A 23,887-nucleotide genomic window follows, 5' to 3' on the forward strand; every position below is an offset into this window, starting at 1 on the left:
AGAGAAGGAGAGCTAACAGGAAGAGAAATGAGCATGGGTTGGTCAGGGCAACTTGCTTGTGGGGAGGCCTAACAGAAAGAATATTTATGATGTTGGCATTCCCTCTTACAGAAGCTCTGTCTGTTAGTCTTTATGAGTGAATTGAGCTGAAAAGGAGAGATCTACCCATGAGCAGGAGACTAAGTCTCAGTCCTTTCTAGGAGTTATTAAAGTGAACTGAGATGATGGGTCTGGAAATGTGTGTAAATATCGTTATAGCCTTGTAACAATTTGTTTTCCAAGAAACAGAAGTTGCAGGTTGGAGCCCCTGGAACCTTCTGTCGGGCAGATGCAGGAAGAGTTTGGAGTGGAACAGTCCCGTGAGCTGAGACAGGAGCAGAGTGCAGGGAGCTGCCTCCATATGAACGCAGGCAAGAACAGGGAGCAGTCAGTCCTCCCCAGAGGAGGAACCATGGGGTTTGGAAGTCAGCCTCGAGTAAAGGTGAGAGAGAACTTTACTTGGGCACAGTGTATTGAATAAGGAGATTGTTCTTGCACTGACCCAGGGGTAGATGGCGTAGTATTTTCTGCTACCCCTTTAGGATGTTTCATGCTAGGGAAGATCCTAGCCTGGGTACCCCCGATTTTGAGGATAAAATGATATATGCTATGCTCCATATGACATACTGAACCTTATGAGATACATGATATGTTTTCCTTAAGAATGTTGCTATGAATGTTATGCTTTACTATACTGAACAATATTTATTTTACGGTGGGATAAACAGAGTCATTTATACTATGAAATGAGACCCTTAAAATTATTCACTGCAGCAGTCCTCAGGTACGCTGCCATGATTTGACGATACATATGGCAGGCTCACTTTCTCTAGCACTTATTTTCATTAATCCTGTTGACATTCTTTCGTTCTTCTAGATAATTTTTTTTGTTTTTCAGGCTCTATAAAAATTTGGTTTTTTTCTAGCTCTATAAGATATTTTTGGTAGTTTGATTGGTAAAGCATTGAATAAGTAAATTCATCTAGGTGGAATTATCATTTTTATTATATTAGCTCAGCTTCCCCATGAGCAACTGATGTTTTTCCAATTATTTATACGTGACTTTTTGTGTGAAAATTTTTTGTAATTTTGTTCATGTTGTTCCTGGATTAGTTTTGCGTGTGTGTGTGTGTGTGCATGTGCGTGTATGTATATATGTATAGGTATATATACATATATATATGTATATGCGTATGTATAAGCATATCTACAGGTATACATACACATATATACATACATATACTATATAAATTACATAATTATATATTTATATATATATATAAATTTTAAATAGGTTTTCTCTTTCTATATCTTACTGTTGGACTTTGTTAGTAATACATACAAACGCTAAGCATTTATTCACGTGGATTTATTTTATATCCTGCAACTTTGCTAAAGTTATTTATTATTTCAAGTAGTTTTTTTTTAATTCTCTAGGATTTTCGAAGTATATCATCATATCATCTGACGAGAGTGATAGCTTTGTTTCTTCTTTGCCTGTTCAAATTCTTTCAATTTTTTTTCTTCTCCTTTCCCTAAAACTAACCTTAACAGTACTATATTGAGTATCAGGAGTGTAAAGGGACATCCTTGTTTTGCCCCAGGCTTTAATGGAAATACTTCCAGCTTATATTCATTATGTATAAAATACTTGCTAATGGTTTATGGTAGATGCTACTTATTATTTTGGGAAGACTCAATTTATGCCTATGATCTCTAGTAGGTTTTTAAATATATATATATATATATATATATATATATATATATATATATATATATATATATATATACACACACACACATATAATTTATTTATTCTTCAGTTTTCAACATTTACTTCCTCAAGATTTTGAATTCAAACTTTTCTCCCTGTCCTTCCCCACCCCCACCCCAAGACAACATGCACCCCATTTGTCATTTCCTCTAGTCTGTCCTCCCTTCTATTAGCCCCCTTCTTCCATCCCCCTCCCCTCTATTTTACTATAGGACAAAATCGATTTCTATACTCCATTGTTTGTACATCTTATTTCTCAGTTGTATGTTAAACAATTTTTAACATTCATTATTGAAGTTTTAAGTTCCAAATTCTCTCCCTTCCTTCCTTCCCACTCACCCTCATTGAGAAAGAAAGCAATTTGATATAGGTCATACATATGTAGCCATGCAAAACACTTCCATAATATTTATGTTTCAAAAAACTAACCACTTCTTCTTCTGTGCTCTCCTGTACTCCATTAATTCCATTTACTCCCTTGACCTATGCTTCCACAATAGTGTTTGAGTCTGATATTCTTTTACCCCAATTTGCTGTCTCTTTTATTATCTTCCTTCTATTCCCTTCCCTCCTGCCTTCCAGTAGGGTAAAATAGGTGTCCATACTCAATTGAGTGTGTGTTATTACCTTCTTATGACAAATCTCATGAGAATATGGTTCATTTATTCCCTTTCATCTCCCCCATTGTCCCCTCCATTGTGAAAACTCTTTCTTGCCACTTTTATGTGAGTTAATTTGCTGCATTCTACCTCTCCCTTTCTCTTACTCCTGGTACATTCTACTCAATAAGTAGATTTTATTTTTTAGGTATTTTTTCTTCATGTTGAGTTCGCCCTGTGCCCTCTGAACACACACACACACACACACACATATGTATATATATGTCTGTATGTATATATGCTCACATACATACACACACATATATGTGTATGCACACACATAAATCCATGCATATATACATACCTACTCATGTGTAATATACACTTTCATACATACCCATACCGACCCAGAAATACGTGTGTGTGTATGTGTCTGTGTAATGTCTCTCTAATTACTCTAGTATGGACAAAGTCCTCATAAGTTACAAATATAATCTTTCCATGTAGGAATGTAAGCAATTCAACGTTAATAAGTCTCTTACGGCTTCTCTTTCCTATTTACCTTTCCATGTTTCTCTTGATTCTTTTATTTGAAACTCAAATTTTCTATTAAACTCTGATCTTTTGAACAAGAATGCTTAGAAGTCCTTTATTTCATTGAATTTCCATTTTTCAAATACGTATTATCCTCATTTTTGCTAGGTAGATGATTCTTGGCTTTAATGCTCCCTCTATTGACCTCTGGAAAATCATATTCCAAGCCCTTTGATCCCTTAGCGTAGAAGCTGCTAGATCTTGTTCTATCCTGATTGTATTTCCACAATGCTTGAATTGTTCCTTTCCGGTTGTTTGCAATATTTTCTCCTTGACCTTGGACCTCTGGAATTTGACTACAATATTCCTAGGAGTTTTCCTTTTGGGGTCCCTTTTAGGAGGTGACCAGTGAATTCTTTCTATTTCTACTTTACCCTCTGGTTCTGGAATATCAGGGCAGTTTTCTCTGATAATTTCTTGGACGATGATGCCTCGGCTATAGTTTTTTATCACAGTTTTCAGGTAGATGACTAATTTTTAAATTTTCTTTCCTGTATTTACTTTCTAGGTCAGTTGTTTTTCCAGTGAGGTATTGTATATTGTCGTCTTTTGGTTATGTTTTATAATTTCTCAATTTCTCATAATGTCATTAGCTTCCATCTGCTCCATTCTCATGGTGTCATTAGCTTCCACCTGCTCCATTTTAATTTTTAAAGAATAATTTTCTTCAGTGAGCTTTGGGACCTCCTTTTCCATTGGGCCAATTCTTCTTTTGAAGGCATTCTTCTCCTCATTGACTTTTTGGACCTCTTTTGACATTTTACAGTCTATTTTTAAGAAGTTATTTTCTTCAGCGTTTTGGGGGCTTTTCCTTTAGCAGCTGTTGATACATTTTCATTATTCTCTTGCATTGCTCTAATTTCCGTTCCCAATTTTTCCTCCACCTCTCTTACTTGTTTTTCAGAATTCTTTTTGAGTTCTTACATGGCCTGAGACCCCTGCATATTTTTTGGAAGCTTCAATGTAGAAGTCTTGAGCTGTATGCTTTGCTCTTCCTCATCCACAAGGATGGAAGAAAATACCTTTTCACCAAGAATGTAACCTTCTATAGTCTTATTTTTCCCCTTTTGGGGTATTTTTCTGATCCATTATTTGACTTTTAAGTCCTTGGTCAAATGCATGATATAGTACTCCAGGCGTCAAAGGTTTTGTGCAACTGTTCTCCCGGATATCTCTAGAGACCTGTAGGTTTTCAGTTCCTCCAAAGTGACATAGTTAAGGGAGGTGTTTACTCCTCTCCTGGCCTGAGCTCTGATCTGTGAGCAAAAAAAAGTAGGCTTTTTATCCCCTGGAACACTGAGTAGGATTCCCTCTCCAGAGCCACCACCAGTTCCACCATACCAGTGCTCCTATTCAACCCAGGACCACCACTCAACACTGAGACCTGGATCAGCCACACTATTCCCCTGCTGTCTATAAACCTAGATCTTCAGGAGCAGCTGCAGCACTCCATTCATTCTCTAGTAGCTTTACTTGGAATAGTTATTGTATTTTGTCAGAAGCCTTTTCAGCTTCTGTTGAGATAATCATATGATTTCTGCTAGATTTACTGTTGATATGATCAATTATGCTGATAGATTTCCTAATATTGAACCAACTCTACATTCCTGAAGTAAATCCTGTCTGGGCATATTGTATTATCTTCACGATAAATTGTTGTAATCTATTTGCTAATATTTTATTTAAAATTTTTGCATCTATATCCATTAGGGTAATTGGTCTATAATTTTCTTTCTTTGCTTTGACTTTTCTCAGTTTAGATATAAGTACTATAGTTGTACTATAAAAAAAGAATTTGATAGGATTTCTTTTTCACCTATTTTCCCAAATACTCCATAGAGTACTGGCACTAAATATTCTTCTAGTATCCAATAAAATCTTGCAAATCCATCAGACCCTGGAGATTTTTTCCTAGGGAATTCATTGATGACTTGTTAAATTTCTTTTACTGAAGTAGGGTTATTTAAGTATTTTGCTTCCTCTGTTAATCTGGGTAATTTACGTATGTATTTTAAATATTCATCTATTTCTTTTAGATTGTCAAATTTATGAGCATACATTTGAGCTAAACAATTTCTAATTATTCTTTTAATTTCCTTTTTATTGGAGGTGAGTTCACCCTTTTCATTTTTGATGCTGGTCATTTGGGTTTCTTCTTTTTTCTGTCAAATTGTAAAAGGTTTATCAATTTTATTTCATTTTTCATAAAACCAACTTAGTTCTGTCGATTAATTCAATAGTTTTCTTAATTTCAGTTTTATTAGCTTCTCCTTTGGTTTTCAGTATCTCTAATTTGGTATTTACTTGGGAATTTTCAGTTTGATTTTTTCTAGCGTTTTCAGTTGCAAGCCCATTTCATTGATCTCTTCTTTCTCTATTTTATTCATGTAGGCATTGAATGATATAAAACTTCCTCTAAGAACTGCTTTGGCAGTATCTGATAAGTTTATGTAGGTTGCCTCATCATTGTCATTCTCTTGAATGCAGTTATTGATTGTTTCTATGATTTGTTGCTGAACCTTCTTTAGGATTACAGCATTTAGTTTCCAATTAATTTTTGGTCTATGTTTCCATGGCCCTTTATTACATATAATTTTTATTGCATCACGATCTGAAAAGAATCATCCTGCCATATAGTGATGTAAACATTTTGCCCATATTAAGCAATGTGTTTTTATGTTCTGATTTACCTTTTTATGCCTCCCTTTTATTTGAAGATTTAATTTTCTATGGAATTCTGGTCTTCTCATTAGGAAGGTCTGGGAATCCCTTATTTCAAACAATATCCATCTCCTTACCTGAAATATTATGCTCAATTTTGATTGATAATTGATCCTTGGTTGTACTCTGAGTACCTTACAGAAGATCATATTTCAATGCCTCTGTTTTTTTTAATGTATAAGCTGTAAGGTCCTGTGTGATCCTGACAGTAGTTCCTTGATATTTGAATTGTTTCTCTCTGATTGCATGCAGTATTTTTTCCTTAACTTGACAGTTCTTGAATTTGCCAACAATATTCCTTGGTATTTTAAATTTGAGATCTCTGTCAGGAGGTGATCTATGGATTCATTTATTAACTATTTTGTCCTCTGGATCTAGGACCTCAGGGGAGTTTTAGTTTATGATTTCTTGAAAGATATTATCCAGGCTCCTTTTATCATCACGGCTTTCTAATAGACCAATAATTCTTAAATTTTCTCTCCTGAACCTATTTTCCTGCTCAGTTGTTTTTCTGTTGAGCTATTTTATCTTTTCTTCTATTTTTTCATTCTTTATATTTTATTTGAGTGATTCTTGATGACTCTTAGAGTCATTAGCTTCTACTGGCCCAATTCTAATTTTTCATATTTTTTCCTCAGTTAACTTTTGTACCTTATTTTCATTTTGTCCAATTCTACCTTCTAAGGAGCTGTGCTCTTCAGAGAATTCGTTTTTCATTTTTCCAACTGTGTATCTAAAATTATTGGTCAATTTTTATTTTACCTCTATAATTTGTCTTTTAAAGTTCCTCTTGAGCTCTTCCAAGTGTGCTCTTTGGGCTTGAGACAAGTTCATATTCCCTTTTGAGGTTTCAGATGTGAGTACAATGTCAATGCTATCCTCTTCTGTATTTGTATTTCGGTCTTCTCTGTCTCCATAATAAGATCATATGGTCTTCGCTTTACTCTTTTGCTTCTTGCTCATGGTGATTGTCTTTATTACTGGCTTTTAAAGTGTATCTCTGCTTCTGGGACACAGGGAGCTCTGTCTCAGGTTTCTTTCTCTGAGAACTTGAGACTTCATGTGTCGCTGCCTCTGGTTCTTTCAGTTAGAAGCAGCTTACCTGGTGTTGCACAGGCTGGTGTGTGCCAAGGCACAGATCAGGTGAAGTCTTTTTGAGTTTCCCCTGGGTTACCCTGAAGTTCACTGCATGAGGTGTGGGGAAGGAGTCGTCTGCCTGCAGGAGGTCTTCTCCTCCCCTAAGCTAGAGCATAGGCAGGCTCAGGAGCTAGTTAACCTTGTCTACACTGGTGTCTCCCAATTTACCTGACTTTTTTAAGGCATGACTGTGGTCCTTGTGTTGGCGCTTACAGAATCCACCTGCCTGGGGGTCAGAATCTCCTCCTGGTTCACTGAAGTAGGGCTGTCTGAGACACCTCCCATCCTGAACTGGTCCCCTTCAGCCACAGCAAGAGGGTCTCTCCTTGATGTTTTCCTTGGCCTCTCAAGCTGAGAGAGTACTTACTTCTTTGGCTGATGCCACTGTTCCAGAATTTTTCTTGGGCCAGCATTCTCTGGGTTTTTCAAGGTCATCAAGGGAAGGGTGAGAGAACTTACTCTGGCATCTTTGCTCCAAGAAGTTCGAATAGGTGATTTCTAAGCATTTAATCTGTGGTTTGATATTTTCAAGAGTGGCTCCTGCTGTTATCATGGTTCCTGGGGTTCTCTCTCACTCAGTTTGCTGGGCTCCCGTACTGGACTGCTATGTTTGAGAAACCACACTCTGTTTTTGTTTCAATCTGCCCTAGTGGTTCCTGCTCATAGTGGACTATGTCAGAGTCTGCACTTGTACTGGTGTGTGCTTTGCACTTTCCCAGTCCTGTGTAACAGATCCTCTGGGCCTTTCTGGGCTGGAAATATTCCACATTCGGTCTCCTAGGGATTCTTTCACTCAAAAATTTGTTCAGATGCTTTTTTAGAGGTATCTGAAGAAAATTGTGGTAGATCCAAGGTGAGTCTGTGCTCTCATTCTGCCATTTGGCTCTGCCCCCTCCAATTAGATAATTCACATTGTCTTCTATGTTTTTATTCTTTTGGTTTTATTATTTCTTTAGTTCTCACAAAGTCATTAACTTCCATTTGTTCTGTTCTAATTCTTAAGCAATTAATTTCTTTTTTAATTAATTTCATTTCTTTTCAGTGTTCTACAATCACTACCATATAACTTAGATGATTATTTTTCCCTTCCGCCCCCCTACCACCTCCCTGCCTCCCTAAGACCATATACAATTTTGTATAGGTTCTACACAAAAATTCCTATTAAGTACATTTTTACTATAGACATGCTATGTAGAAGAATTGAAATGAATGGGAGGAATCATCTAACAAACCAAAATGCAATACACACAAACAAAAAAATGATCACTGCATTCTGCAATTGAAGTCCATAGATCTTTCTCTGGATGTGGAAGCCATTTTGCCTTAGAAGACCACTGGGAATTTTTTTAAGTCCTTGCATTTCTATGAAGATCTAGGTCTGTTAGAAAAAAAAACTCTTGCACACTGTAATCGTTACTGTGCACAAAGTTCTCCTGGTTCTGCTTCTTTCGCTCAGCATCGGAAAATAAAATCTTGCCAGTCCTCCCTAACGTCTTCCTGTTCATCATTTCTTATAGCACAATTGTATTCCATTGCATTCATATACCCCAGTTTTTCAGCCATTCCCCAATTAATGGGTATCTAATTGATTTCCGGTTTTTGGACACACAAAAGTGTGCTGCTATGAACATTTTTGGACATGTGGGACCCTTTCCCATTTTTATGATGTCTTGAGGATATAGTCCTAGAAGTGATATTGCTGGGTCAAAGAGTATGCACATTTTTGAAGCCCTTTAAGCATAGTCTCAAACTGCTCTTCAGAATGGCTGGATCAGCTCACAATTCCATCAACAATGTATTAGTGTTCCAATTCTCCCACATCTTCTCCAACATTTATCATCTTCTTCTTCTGTAATGTTTGCCAATCTGATAGGTGTGATGTGGTATCTCAGAGCTGTTTTGATTTGTATCTCTCTAATCAAAAGTGATGTAGAGTATTTTTTCATACGACTATAGAAATCTTTAATTTCTTACTCTGAAAATTGCCTGTTCTTATCGTTTGACCATTTATCAATTGGGGAATGACTTCTATTCTTGTACATTTGACTCAGTGCTCTTTATATTTTAGAAATGAGGCCTTTATCCCCGAGATTAGCTATAAAAATGCTTTCCCAATATACTACATCCCTCTGAATTTTGGTTGCATTGGGTTTGATTGTACAAAACCTTTTTGGTCTCATGTAATCAAAATTATTCATCTTGCACTTCATAATGTTTCCATCTATTCTTCAGTCAAAAATTCTTCCCTTCTCCATATATCTGATAACTACAGTAGTTCTTGTTCCACCAATTTGTCCATAGTATCAATCGTTATACCTAGATCGTGTATCCATTTGGATTTTATTCTTGTGTACAGTGTCAGGAATTGGTCTATGCCTAGTTTCCACCACACTGTTATCCAGTTTTATTCAAACAGTGAGTTTTTATCCCAGAAGTTGGGTTCCTTGGGTTTGTCAAAGAGTAGTTTGCTATATTCATTGTCTACTTTGTCTTAAGTACCAAGGCTATTATACTTTCCTACTCTTCAATTTTTTTAATTTATTTTTTATTTAACTTTTAACATTCATTATCACAAAATTTTGGGTTCCAAATTTTCTCCCCTTTTGTCCCCTCCCCCACCCCAAAACACCGAGCATTCTAATTACCGCTATCACCAATCTGCCCTCTCTTATATCATCCCTCTCTGCCCTTGTCTCCATCTTCTCTTTTGTCCTGTAGGGCCAAATAACTTTCTATACCCCTTTACCTGTATTTCTTGTTAGCAAGAACAGTACTCGACAGTTGCTCCTAAATCTTTGAGTTCCAACTTCTCTTCACCCCTCCCTCCCTTTGGAAGGCAAATAATTCAATAAGAGGTCATATCTGTGTAGTTTTGCAAATGACTTCCATAATAGTCGTGTTGTATAAGACTAACTATATTTCCCTCCATCCTATCCTGTCCCCCATTACTTCTATTCTCTCTTTTGATCCTGTCCCTCCCCATGAGTGTTGACTTCAAATGGTTTCCTACTCCCTATGCCCTCCCTTCCCTCATCCCCCCCACTCTGCTTATCCCCTTACCCCCACCTTCCTGTATTGTAAGGTAGGTTTTTATACCAAAATGAGTGTGCATTTTATTCCTTCCTTTAGTGGAATGTGATGAGAGTAAACTTCATGTTTTTCTCTCACCTCCCCTCTTTATCCCTCCACTAATAAGTCTTTTGTTGCCTCTTTTATGAGAGAAAATTTGCCCCATTCCATTTCTCCCTTTCTCCTCCCAATATATTTCTCTCTCACTGCTTGATTTCATTTAAGATATGATCCCATCCTCTTCATTTCACTCTGTACACTCTGTATCTATGTGTGTGTGCGTGTGCGTGCGTGTGTAATCCCACCCAGTACGCAGATACTGAAAAGCTTCAAGAATTACAAATATTGTCTTTCCATGTAGGAATGTAAACAGTTCAACTTTAGTAAGTCCCTTATGACTTCTCTTTGCTGTTTACCTTTTCATGCTTCTCTTCATTCTTGTGTTTGAAAGTCAAATTTTCTTTTCAGCTCTGGTCTTTTCATCAAGAATGCTTGAAAGTCCTCTATTTCATTGAAAGACCAATTTTTCCCCTGAAGAATTATACTCAGTTTTGCTGGGTAGGTGATTCCTGGTTTTAGTCCTAGTACCTTTGACTTCTGGAATATCCTATTCTATGCCCTTCGATCCCTTAATGTAGAAGCTGCTAGATCTTGTGTTATCCTGATTGTATTTCCACAATACTTGAATTGTTTCCTTCTAGCTGCTTGCAATATTTTCTCCTTTACCTGGGAACTCTGGAATTTGTCCACAATGTTCCTAGAAGTTTCTCTTTTTGGATCTCTTTCAGGCTGTGGTTGGTGGATTCCATGAATACTTAATTTGCCCTCTGGTTCTAGAATCTCAGGGCAGTTTTCCTCGATAATTTCATGAAAGATGATGTCTACGCTCTTTTTTTGATCATGGCTTTCAGGTAGGCCCATAATTTTTAAGTTGTCTCTCCTGGATCTATTTTCCAGGTCCCTTGTGTTTCCCATGAGATATTTCACATTATCTTCCATTTTTTCATTCTTGTGGTTTTGTTTTGTGATTTTTTGGTTTCTCATAAAGTCATTAGCCTCCATCTGTTCCATTCTAATTTTTAAAGAACTCTTTTCTTCAGTGAGCTTTTGAACCTCTTTTTCCATTTAGCTAATTCTGCTTTTGAAAGCATTCTTCTCCTCATTGGCTTTTTGAACCTATTTTACCAGTTGAGTTAGCCTATTTTTCAAGGTGTTATTTTCCTCAGCATTTTTTTGGGTCTCCTTGAGCAGGGTGTGGACCTGCTTTTCATGCTTTTCTTTCATCTCTCTCATATCTCTTCTCAGTTTTTCCTCCACCTCTCTAACTTGATTTTCAAAATCCTTTTTGAGCTCTTCCATGGCCTGAGCCCATTGGGTGGGCTGGGATACAGAAACCTTGACTGCTTTGTCTTTCCCTGATGGTAAGCATTGTTCTTCTTCATCATAAAGGAAGGGGGGGAAATACCTGTTCACCAACAAAGTAACCTTCTATAGTCTTATTTCTTTTCCCTTTTCTGGGCATTTTCCCAGCCAGTGACTTGACTTCTGAATATTCTCTTCACACCCATTTTGCCTCCAGATCCTCCCAGCCAGTGCTTGGGGTCTGAGATTCAAATGCTGCTTCCCAGCCTCAGGGCTTTTGGCGGGGGCAGGGCTGCTATTCAGTGTGAGATCAAGTTCAGCTGCTCAGGTCAGGGCTGGGACGCCTCACTGGCTCAGTTCCCTCAGGGGGTTTTTGCAGAGACCTTCAACAATGGATTCCAGCTCCTGCCTGCTTGGGGAGCCCTTTTCTGCTCCCGCCTCTGCTGCTGCCTCCCGAGGGGGCCTGAGTTATGGGGGGACCCCACTCCCCTCTTGGCAAGCTGAGAAGACCCTCTAACCAACCTTTGGGACCTGTGGGTGGAGGGACCTGCGCGGCCACTGGAGATTCCGTCCCTGAAGCCTGCTTGGATCCGCTAAGAGGAGTCGTGTGGCCAAGGCAGGGCTGGGCTTGGCTCTGGGTCCCGGTGCGACAGACCTTTTGCCAGAGGTTTTCAGGGCTGTGTGGAACAGAAATCTCGTCTGCTCCATTGTTCTGTGGCTTTTGCTGCTCCAGAATTTGTTGAGAATTCTTCTTTACAGATATTTTATGCGCTGTGGGAGCTAGCGTGGGTGTGTCTTTCTACTCCACCATCTTGGCTCTGCCTCCCCCTTCTACTTCTTAGCCAGCAGCAAGTGGTTTTGATAATTGCTGCTTTATAATACAATTTGATACCTGTTTGTGCTAGGCCAACTTCCCTAGCATTTATATTCACTAGTCCCCTTGATATTCTGGATCTTTTCTTCTTCCAGATAAATTTTGATACTATTTTTCCCAGCTCTAGAAAATAATTATGTGATAGTTTAATTGGTATGCCACTAAATAAATAAAATAATTTATGTAGAATTGTCAATTCTATTATATTGGCTCAGCCTACCCATGAGCAACTGATGTTTTTCCACTTATTTAGATCTGATTTTATTTGTGCGAAAAGTGTCTTGTAATTGTGTTCATATAGTCCCTGGGTTTATTTTGGCCGGTAACCTCCCAAATGTTTTGCAGTGTCTAGCTTAAATGGGATTTCTCTTTCTATTTCTTGCTATTGGGCTTTGTTACTAATATATTGAAATGCAGTAGATTTGTGTGGGTTTATTTTGTAACCTACAAGTTTGCTAAATGTTTTTCATCATTTCAAGTAGTTTTTTGCTTGAATCTCTGGGATTTTCTGGTTATATCATCATATTTTCTGCAAAGAGTGACAACTTAGATTCTTATTTGCCTATTCTAATTCCTTCAATTTCTTTATCTTGTCTATTGGCTGCAGCTAACATTTCTACTACCATTTTGAATAATAGTGGTGATAATGGACATCCTTGTTTCACCTCTGATCTTACTGGAAATTCAGCTAAGTTATCTCCATTGCATATAATGCTTGCTGATAGTTTTGAGTACATACTGCTTACTATTTTGTGCAATATTCCCTTTATTACTATGCTCTCTAATGTTTTTAATAAGAATTTATGTTGTATTTTGTCAAAAAAATTTTCTGCATCTACTGAGATAATCATGTGTTTTCTGTTACTTTTGTTGTTGATGTGGTGGATAATGCTAATAGTTTTCCTAGTATTGAAACAGCCCTGCATTCTTGGTATGAATCCTCCCTGATCATAATGCATAATTCTCGTAATTAGTTGCTGTGTTCTTTTTGCTAAAATCTTATTTAAAATTTTTGCACCTATATTCATTAGATAAATTGGTCTATAATTTTCTTTCTCTGTTTTGTCACTTCCTGATTTAGGTATCAAAACCATATTTGTATCATAGAAAGAATTTGGGAGTACTTCTTTTCCCCCAATTTTGCTAAATACTCTATGTAATATTCAAATTTACTGTTCTTTAAATATTTCATAGGATTCACTTGTAAATCCATCTTTCCTGGAGATTTTATCCTAGGGACTTCATTGATGGCTTGTTTAATTTCTTTTTCTGAGATGGGGTTGTTTAAGTATTTAACTTCCTCTTCTGTTAATCTGGGCAATTTATATTTTTTAACATACTCGTCTATCTCATTTAGATTGTCAAATTTTTGGGCATAAAGTTGGGCAAAGTAATTTTTATTACTTTAATTTCTTCCTCATTGAAGGTGAGTTTACCCCTTTCATTTTTGATATTGGTAATTTGGTTTTCTTCCTTCCTTTTTTAAAATCAATTTGACCAAAGGTTTATCAATTTTACTAGTTTTTTCATATAACTGACTATTAGTTTTATTTATTAGTTCAATAGTTTTCGGAATTTCAATTTTATTTATCTCTCCTTTGTTTTTTTCTGTTTCTAATTGGGTATTTACTTGGGTATTTTCAATTTTTTCTTTTTCTAGCTTTTTCACCTGCATGCCCAAGTCATTGATCTCCTCTTTCTCTATTTCATTCATGTAGACATTCAAAGATGTAAAATCTCCCCTAAGAACTGCTCATGATGGTGAGGCTTTGTGTGCTGCAGCCTCTGGTTCTTTCTGTTAGAAGTTGGAGAATATGTTGTTGAGCTGCTGGTGTGGGAAAGCTAAGGGCAGGTACCTTTGTTTTTCCTCTTGTTTTGTATTTCCTAGCTTTGCCCTTGGGCTAGCTTGTTAAATAGAGGGGTGGTCTGGTCAAGGGGGAATCCCCTCAGCTCAGCTAGAGCAAAGGCAGGCTCAGGTCACACCTGGGTTCTAGTGTGAGTTCTCACTCCTCCTGGGGCTCCTCTCCTAGAGCTGTCCATGCCTGTGTCCTAGTGTCAGTTTCCAACCCCTCTGGGTCTTCTCTTTTTCCGGTTAGCCTCCACTACAGTAAGAGGAATCCTCCTTAGCTATTTTCCAAGCCTCAGCTACTATGAGACTGTTTGCTCCTTCAGCTGTTCCCAGTGATCCAGGATTTTTCTGAGGAAATATTTCATGGTTCTTTCGAAGTCAATGAGGGGAGGGGAGAGAGTATTTACTGACCACTCTGCCATTTTGTCTCCCAGAAGATCAAGTAGGTGAATTACTGACATTTAATCTGCAGCCTGAAAGGCTGGGGAGTGGCTGCAGCTGATACCTGGGGCTGAGCACCTGTCATTTACTCGACTTTTATGGTCTCCTGCCCTGGGCTGCCACTCTGCCTTCGTGCTGTGCTGCTGCTGCTTGAGGTCACCCTGGGGGTTTCCTGCTCCACCATGCTGCTGTGGGATGTACTGCACTGTGTGCTGTGGGTTCACCCTCGTGGAAGAAATCCTTTCTGTCGATCTTCCAGTCTGTCCTGCTCTGTGAATCTGTCACAGTCTGTCTCCATTTGAATTCTGCATCTCCAAAATTTGGTCAGATTCTCTTTTTAGAGTTACCTGAAGGACTTTCTCTAATAGCTTAGGTGAGTAGTTACTGTCACTCCACCAAGCAATTAATTTCTTCACTGGAATCTCTACCTCCCTTTCCACTTGGCCAGTTCTCCTTCTTAATGCATTCTTCTCTTCACTGACTTTTTAATTCACTTCTACCATTTATCCTGCTCTGATGTTTAAGGTGTTATTTATCTCATTATTTGTGTGCCTCCATTACCATGTTGTTATTTTTTTAGTAACTTCCTTGCCATTTTTCTTCTACTTCTCTTGATTTTCAGTATTCTTTTTGTGCTCTTTCAAGGCCTAAAACCAATTCATATTTTTTCTTGGAAGTTTTTATAGTAGGACCTTTCACTTTTTTGTCTTCTGAGTGTGTGTTTTTGTCTTCCTTGTCACCATAGTAACTTTCTATGCTCAGAGGGCTTTTTTTCTGTTTGCTCATTTTCCAAACCTATTACTTCAATTTTTCATTCCTCAGTAAGGTAGGGCTCTTCATCCAGAGTAGAAAGTAAACTGTTCATTCTTCAAGGGGTTTGTGCAAATGTTTTCACAAATATTTCTAAGAAACTTTGGGTTTTCAGTTCTTCCAAGGTAGTATGATGTAGGAAGAGTTGTTTACTGTTCTCCTGGCCTGTACTCTTTTCTGTGAGCAACCTACAAAGACTCTTTTTCTTCCCTGGAACCGTGGCAAGTATCCCTGCTTTTCTACAGCGCACAAGCTCTGGTGTGCTAGTGCTCCTTGTTGCCCTAGGACTGCCACCCAGGAATATGACCCACATTGAAACATGGACAAAGCAGCAGAGTTGTGTCCCAATGCTAGCAGAAATACCTCTGTATTCTCCTGCTGAGCAGTTGTTTTACCCCCCCCCCCCATCTGTCTTTATGCTAATATCTTTGGAAGCAGTTTCTCCCACTGCTGATTCTGTCATTCCCAAGGCCAGCTCCTGGTTGTCAAGGGTTGTGGCTGTGCTGACATAACCTTCACTGGACTGTGCTCCACTCTCATCCATATGTGACCAACCTTTCCTACTGATCTTCCAAGTTGTATAGGGTTGGAAATTGGTTTTAAAATTTTCATGTGTTCTGCTGCTCTTCAACTTGTTAAAAATCATTTTTAAAGGTTTTGGGAGGGGTTTGGGGGAGTCCCTACCTCTACTCTATAACTTGGCTGTCTTGCTCCTCTTAGGTGAAAAAACTGACATAGATTTTCAAGTGCAAATTGCCTTTCTGATAAATATTCATATGTCTGCTCCATCAAAAATAATAAACTTTTCTGTGCTTTTTAAATTTGAATTTGATATTCATTCTTTCTAGTGATTCACAAGATTGCTATTTAAAGAATAAGGTAATTAACAAACAACATTCCATTTTTTGCCTGGGCCTAGGGCAATTAGAAAATGTCTTACTGAAATTCAGAACCATGATAAACATATAGTCTAATAAAAGACAGGAGTCTATTAGACATAAAGGTCAGGAGGATGTGTGTGTGTGTGTGTGTATGTTTGTGTGTGTGTATGTTTGTGTTTGTATGTGTGTTGAACTGAAGGAAATAAAAATTACTGTAGTGTACAGTCTGAAATGTCATGATTCTAACAAACTCTTTGCAGCCTGAAGCTGCAGATACCCTTTGATTCCATCATTCTGGACTTGGACCTGTTTTCTTTTGAATTGATGTGTACAACGTATAGTAATTTCTGGTTTCTAAACAGTAATTTGCCCCATATTTCATGTTTATGAAGAAAGCAAGAGTGGATTCTATATATACTATTATTATTCTGAGTTGAAATCTGTAACTTCATTTTGGCAAATTTCCAAGCAGCTTATTCCCATCAAGCCAATTTCTTTTTACTTACCTGTCTTATTAACTTCTGTATTGCCAATACTCTTTTCTTTTCTCTCATTCTTTCTCCCTTTGTTTCTGTTGTTCTTTCTCCCTCTGCGATGCTATTTTTTTCTTATCAATTTTATGCCCAAATAATAGCTTATCTCTCTTAACATCTGGAACATTGATCTTTGCAATATTTCTCTAATCCATAAACCTTGATTACAAAGAATAAGCCAAATGCAGTTTGACTGCTCTTATATCCTGAGTTGATTTCATGGCAAAATTGTATTTTTGTTCCTGAAAAAACTCATGGAAGATACAGAATATGATTTTTCCCTTTCCAGCCTCTGAATTGGGAGTCTGCTTACATTATAAATGCCATAAGCTAATGGCCAAAGAGAATACTGGTTCAATCAGTGGTGAGGTAGGAAATTATTATATTTCCACCACCACCACAGTCAAATGGAAGCTCATTTACAACACAGTCTGACCTTTTGATTCACCTGCCCTCTACCGCTGCTGTGCAGGTTCTTGCTTCTTCTGTACCAGGGATCAACTCCTAGGGAAGATATGGCGTAATTGTAAGCTAGGCACACTGCTTAGGTGTTAAATGGAAAATCTTCTTTCCTCAGTGTACCCAAAACGTGCTGCAAAGATGACTTTGTTGTGGCTGGCACCCATTAGTTGACTCTTTGTTCTAAAAAAAGGTAATTGAATAAATTATCCTTTCCCCTTGTTTTTTAGTGGGACATAGGATGCACTAGTGTATATGATTGTGATCTATAGGAAGGAATTCATTATCTTTCCTGTGAAATCAACTCCCTTTCCCATTGTTCCATATGACTGTTAAAGACCATATCTGCTCAGGGCCTGCCCTGAGCCGTCGCCTAGAAGCTTACCTCTCCTGGAAACCAACTGCTTTTACCTGTCTTCCAACGGTTCCAGCCCCTCCTGTGGGGGAGGGGAATGACCAAACAGTTCACCCGAGGAGGCTGCTTACTGCACTTTATTCTTACATCACTTTCACTTCACCACCTTCCCATGTTCCCCCCTATATATACCCCGCCATAGCTCCTCCCATGTTCCGCTCTGGAGGCAGAGCCAGCTCTGTAAGGGACGTTCCCAGCACCCGAAGGCGGGTTCTCACCCCCGGGCGTCTCCTGGCTCACCAGGGGGCCACGGTCCAGAGCTCGGCCCTCTACACATATCATTCTTTTAGATATTCATTTCTGTCCTGCCTTACTCCTCATTTACATTCATCAACAAGTTGCACTTATTTCAACCCCCACAACATCTCTCACATCTGTCTCTTTCTCTCAAATCACACTCTATGTAAGATAAATCTAATGATGTTTCTCTACCATTTATACACTAGTGGATCCATACTGATTCTAGGATCAGATATAAAAAACTACGTGTTTTTTAAAGACTTTCACAAGCTGGTGCCACAATATATTTCTGTATGTTACACATCATAATATTGTAAATTATTATATTATTGTATAATTATACACATTACTCTCCTCTTTGAATTTTATAGACATGGTGCCCTTCATGCTGTTTATCACACAAATGAATGCTCCTCCCATCACTGTGTCTTTGTACTATTTCTCATGCCTGCAATGTTCTCCTTCCTTGGAATTTTTGGTTTCTATTAAGACCTTATTAAAAAGCCTAAGCCTAAAAGATGCCTTTCCTGAAGAAGTCAGCTTATCACAAACTGCCTTCCCAAATTTTCTTGTATTCATTCTCTTCATGTGTACATTCATTCTATATACGTGCTTCCCTGATTATTTAACCTTCATAGTGAAATCACTACTTCATTTTTCCCTTTGTATTCCCAGGAACTAGTACAGTTTCTGGAACATATATTAGGAGCTTGATTGTTGATTGACTGATTATGGGGAAAGGAAGCTTAAAATTTGATAAGACACTTGATTCAACAGAGGTGAGGTACACTCAGCTGTTTGGTTTCAACATCTGTAAACTTACATCAATGAGGTCTCTGAATTAAAGAGTATGGACACTTTAACTCTCTTAGTATAATTCTAAATTATTTTCCAGAATGCTAAGCCAATTCGTATCTACACTGACAATGCTAGTCTTACCACAACTTCAAAAATTCTAATTTTACAATTTTATATGTATCTTTTTTGTCAATTTCACATTTGGTGAAACCGGAGTTTTTTGAGGTGCATGTCCCTTATTAGTGGTGATTTAAACAAGGATTTCATAAGCTTGTTGATAATTTCTGGTTCTTCTTTTGATAACTTGATGCATTTTCTATTGCAAAGGATTATTGGTATTAACACATTTGTGTGAAGAGCCAGAAGGAGGGAGAGAGATGAAGGGGAAGGGAAGACCAAGACAAACTTTTTTTTCCCTTTCATTTATTTATTTATTTATTCATTTATTTATTTAAGTTTTCAACATTCATTTCCACAAAATTTTGAGTTCCAAATTTTCTCCCCATTTCTCCCCTCCCCCCACCACAAAACGCCAAGCATTCTAATTGCCCCTATCACTAATCTGTCCTCCCTTCTGACAACTGTCCCTTCCCTTATCCCCATCTTCTCTTTTGTCCTGAAGGGCAAGACAAATTTCTGTACTCCATTACCTGTATTTCTTATTTGCTAGTTGCAAGAACAATACTGAACAGTGGTTCCTAAAACTTTGAATTCCAGCTTCTCTTCATCCTTCCCTCCCCACCCATTCCCTTTGGGAAGGCAAGCAATACAATATAGGCAATATCTGTGTGATTTTGCAAATGACTTACATAATAGTTGTGTTGTGAAAGACTGACTATATTTCCCTCCATCCTATCTTGCCCCCCCATTTCCTCTATTCTCTTTTTTGATCCTATCCCTCCCCAAGAGTGCTCCCTCTCGCCCTCCCTTCCATTATCCCTCCCGCTTATCCCCTTCTCCCTCACTTTCTTGTATTGTAAGATAGGTTTTCATACCAAAATGAGTGTGCATTTTATTCATTCCTATAGTCGAATGTGATGAGAGTAAGCTTCATGTTTTTTTCTCTCACTTCCCCGCTTTTTCTCTCCACTGAAAAGTCTTTTGCTTGCCTCTTTTGTGAGAGATAATTTGCCCCATTCCATTTCTCCCTTCTCCTCCCAGTATATTTCTCTCTCGCTGCTTAATTTCATTATTTTAAGATATGATTCCATCCTATTCAATTCACCCTGTGCTCTCTGTCTCTCTTTCTGTGTGTGTGTGTGTGTGTGTTTGTGTGTGTGTGTGTAATCCCACCAACTACCCAGATAGTGAAAAAAGTTTCAAGACTTACAAATATTGTCTTTGCCTGTAGGAATGTAAAAAGTTCAACTTTAGTAAGTCTCTTATGACTTTTCTTTGCTGTTTACTTTTTCGTGCTTCTCTTCATGGTTGAGTTTGAAAGTCAAATTTTCTTTTGAAATTTTGAAACTTTTCTTTTGAAATTTTCTCTGGTCTTTTAATCAAGAATGCTTGAAAGTCCTCTATTTCATTCAAAGACTATTTTTCGCCTGAAGTATTATACTCAGTTTTGCTGGTAGACAATTCTTGGTTTTAGTCCTAGTTTTGACTTCTGGAATATCATATTCCACGCCATTTGATCCTTTAATGTAGAAGCTGCTAGATCTTGTGTTATCCTGATTGTATTTCCACAGTACTTGAATTGTTTCCTTCTAGCTGTTTGCAGTATTTTCTTCTTGACCAGGGAACTCTGGAGTTTGGCCACAATGTTCCTTGAAGTTTCTCTGTTTGGATCTCTTTCAGGAGGTGATCAGTGGATTCTTTAAATATGTGTTTTGCCCCCTGGTTCTACAATATCAGGGCAGTTTTCCTTGATAATTTCACAAAAGATGATGTTTAGGCTCTTTTTTTTATCATGACTTTCAGGTAGTCCCATAATTTTTAAATTGTCTGTCCTGGATCTATTTTCCAGGTCAATTGTTTTTCCAATGAGATAGTTCACATTATCTTCCATTTTTTCATTCTTGTGGTTTTCTCTCGTGATTTCTTGGTTTCTCATAAAGTCATTAGCCTCCATCTCTTCCATTCTAATTTTGAAAGAACTCTTTTCTTCAGTGAGCTTTTGAACCTCTTTTTCCATTTGGCTAATTCTGCTTTTTAAAGCATTCTTCTCCTCATTGGCTTTAAGAACCTCTTTTGTCTTTTGAGTTAGCCTATTTTTAAAGGTGCTATTTTCTTGAGCATTTTTTGGGGTCTCCTTTAGCAAGATGTTGACCTACTTTTCATGCTTTTCTTGCACCTCTCTCATTTCTGTTCCTAGTTTTTCCTCCACCTCTCTTACTTGATTTTTAAAATCCTTTTTGAGCTCTTCCATGGCCTGAGCCCATTGAATAATTATTTTGTATGTTTGGGATACAGAAGCCTTGACTTTGATGTCTTTCCGTGATGGTAAGCATTGTTCTTCCTCATCCAAAAGGATGGGAGATGATGAAAGTAGCTTTCTATAGTCTTATTTTTTTTTCCTTTTTTTTGACATTCATTACAACCAGCTACTGGATTTTGGGGTCCTTTGTCAAGAGTAGGGTATACTCTGGGAATCTGTGAGATCTCAGTTCCTCCCAGGTGGCACAATCAAGTGTGTACTGGTCTGGACGCAGAGAGGGACTTTTGTACCCAGAATCTTAGCAGAGATTCCTCTCCACAGCCACCTGGCCTCCAGTTCCACCAAGTCAACACTGAGGGCTGATTTTCAGATAAACTGGATGGGCAGGGCCTCCATTCAGTGTGAGACAAAGACCAGCTGAGGCAGGGCCTCCACACAGGGCTGAGGCAAGACTGAGCTCTTCAATGCCTCCAGGGGTTTTTACGCTCCAACAGTGGAAGCAGATGCTGCACCTGCCAATGTGGTCTCTGCAGTGGCTGCCTAAGGCCAGAACTATGGAAGACCCTTCTCCCTTTCTGGCCAGTTGAAAAAACTCCGTCACTGCTCAGTGACGCCTGTGGGTTGGGGGATCTGTGAACCTACTGTTGCTGGAACTGGGGATTCCCAGACTGGAGATTCCACCCCAAGGGCTGTTCGCAAGCCTCACTGCACTGCCAAGACTGGGCAGGGCTCTGCTCCGGGTCTGATTCAACAGACGTTTCCCTTGGGCATTTCAGGTCACCCTGTGCTGCTCCAAAATTTGTTGATAGTTCCTCTCTACAGGTATTTTATGTGCTGTGTGGGGAGACCCTGCATATGTGTGTCTTTCTACTCTGCCATCTTGGCTCCGCCCCCTTCAAGACAAACTTTAAAAAACAAAAGAGAGCATGAAGACTGCTACAAGTAATGCCTCAAAGAAAAGGAAGCAAATTACACACAAGATCCACAAAGATTTCTACAAGAGTAAAAGAGGTAATACTAGTAGGTGAATAATTGGGCAAAGAAAGGAAATTGAGGGGAGAAAATTATGAAAAGAAACTTATCAGATTGTTAAAAAAGGCAAAAAAATCACTAAATCACTAATGAAATAAACACCTAAAAAAGGAGAATTAGAGGATGGGCAGAGTCAAGAAGGCAGGGTAAGTGCAGGGATTCACCTGAGCACTCTCCAAATCCCCCCAAATACCTGTAAAAAATGAATCTGAACAAATACTAGAGCAGAAGAATCCACAAAAACACAGTGAAAAGAAATTTCTAGCTTAAAAAAACATGTCAAGATGACAGAAATGGTCTGTTGTAGTATGCTGAGAGAAGAGCACAATTTGGCACAGTCCATGCTGACTACTGTCTGGGCCTCAACAAACCCAGAAATGGCGTCAGTGGTCTGAACCACTGGAAACTGTGGAGGTTTCCAGAATTCTCAACCCACAAATGCCAAAAAAAACTTAGAAGATCAGTAGAAAAGGTCTGTCAAACCTGGGTGAGAGAGGAACAAAGTCCAGCTGCCTGTCAAACCTGGGTGAGAGAGGAACAAAGTCCAGCTGCAGCCCAAGCAGAGCACCAGCTCCAGCAAACCAAAAATAGACCTTGAGAGTGACTAAATCAATAGCAGTAGCAGCAAGAAAAGCAGTGATAGCTGCAACAGCTACTTCCAGAGCTCTCAGCTCACATATGATAAGGAGAAGAAAGGGATAGTTTACCTCCTGGATATATGGAGAATGGAAGTATTTATGATCAAACAAGAAATAGAGGACATTATGAAATTAAAAGTGGATAATTTTGACTATATTAAATTGAAAATTTTTTCACAAACAAAACTAAAGCAACCAAGCTTGAGAGGGAAGCAGAATATTGGGAAAGAATTTTTGCAATCAGTGTAAAGACATTAATTTCTAAAATATTGTGTCACCAAGGCAATATTCATAGCACTGAAAGTGATTGTGAATATGCAGGCATAATTCTCAGTCTCAAAGTATAAAAGACTCTCCATGTTGAAGGTATAAGGAAAACATTTATTTAGACATCAGAAAGCCAAATGCCAGAAGCAGACAGCTAAATCTGTTGTAGTGACTAAGAAGTCAATAAACATTATCACTGCAGGAGGCAAAGTCATTCCCAAGCCTTCCCCTTTCTGTCAGAGCCTTCTCACGGAAAACCTCACGAGCCTGAGCCTTGCTGTGCCTCCCCGGCTTGTATCTTTTCTCTTCTTCCCCAACCATGCTCACTCACTTCCTCGTGTTCCACCCTTCCTGTTCCACCCAAAGAGCCAGCTCCTCCCACCACATGTGACTTAGGTGTTCAGGTGATTAAGCAGGTCACATGAGCATATTAATAAATGAGAAAGATCCTTCCATTTATATTGCTACTACATTCCACCCCTGTTTGGCCTAGAGGCTGATGGGATACCCGAGTCTACTCACCTTTCGCAGGTCTTCGGTGGCCAACCGGATAAGCGTATTGAGAGAAGAGACTTTCCAGAGTCGAACAAGGGCTAGGCTTTATTCAGGGTCTTGGTTATATGTGCAGGGTGAATTCTTCCTCAGGAGAGAGAAATCCTCCTCCTCCCAAGGGGCAAGGATCATACAGCAAGAGGATGGGAGTGGAAGAGGGGAGGGACCTTCTGCCCTCTAAGGGGCCCTCAGTGCAAAGAACACCTTCAGGCTTTCCTGTCCCTACTTAAGCTCTCCCAGCCACATAGTTTGCACGTGAATACCGTGCCTGCTCTCAGCCCCTAGCTAGTCAACAACAGGTGTGCTCAGACCACAGGCCAATCTCAAGGGTGGGATGCTCTCCCCAGCAAGTTTGCAACTGAGAAGAGGTGGAAATACACAAGATAGCCTGTGTTTCTCGCCTCAATCCCCAGCTGTTCCCTG

At 38.7% G+C, this 23,887-nt stretch overlaps 1 pseudogene; it reads left to right on the plus strand.

Annotated features, from left to right (window-relative positions):
* The first annotated feature begins 328 nt into the window (after nucleotides 1–328).
* LOC140507037 (deleted in azoospermia-like pseudogene) overlaps nucleotides 329–23,887 on the plus strand; it is a 57,020-nt pseudogene continuing 33,461 nt past the window's right edge.

Source organism: Notamacropus eugenii, chromosome 1 (genome assembly GCF_028372415.1).
Source record: "Notamacropus eugenii isolate mMacEug1 chromosome 1, mMacEug1.pri_v2, whole genome shotgun sequence".
Classification (NCBI taxonomy): Eukaryota; Metazoa; Chordata; class Mammalia; order Diprotodontia; family Macropodidae; genus Notamacropus; species Notamacropus eugenii.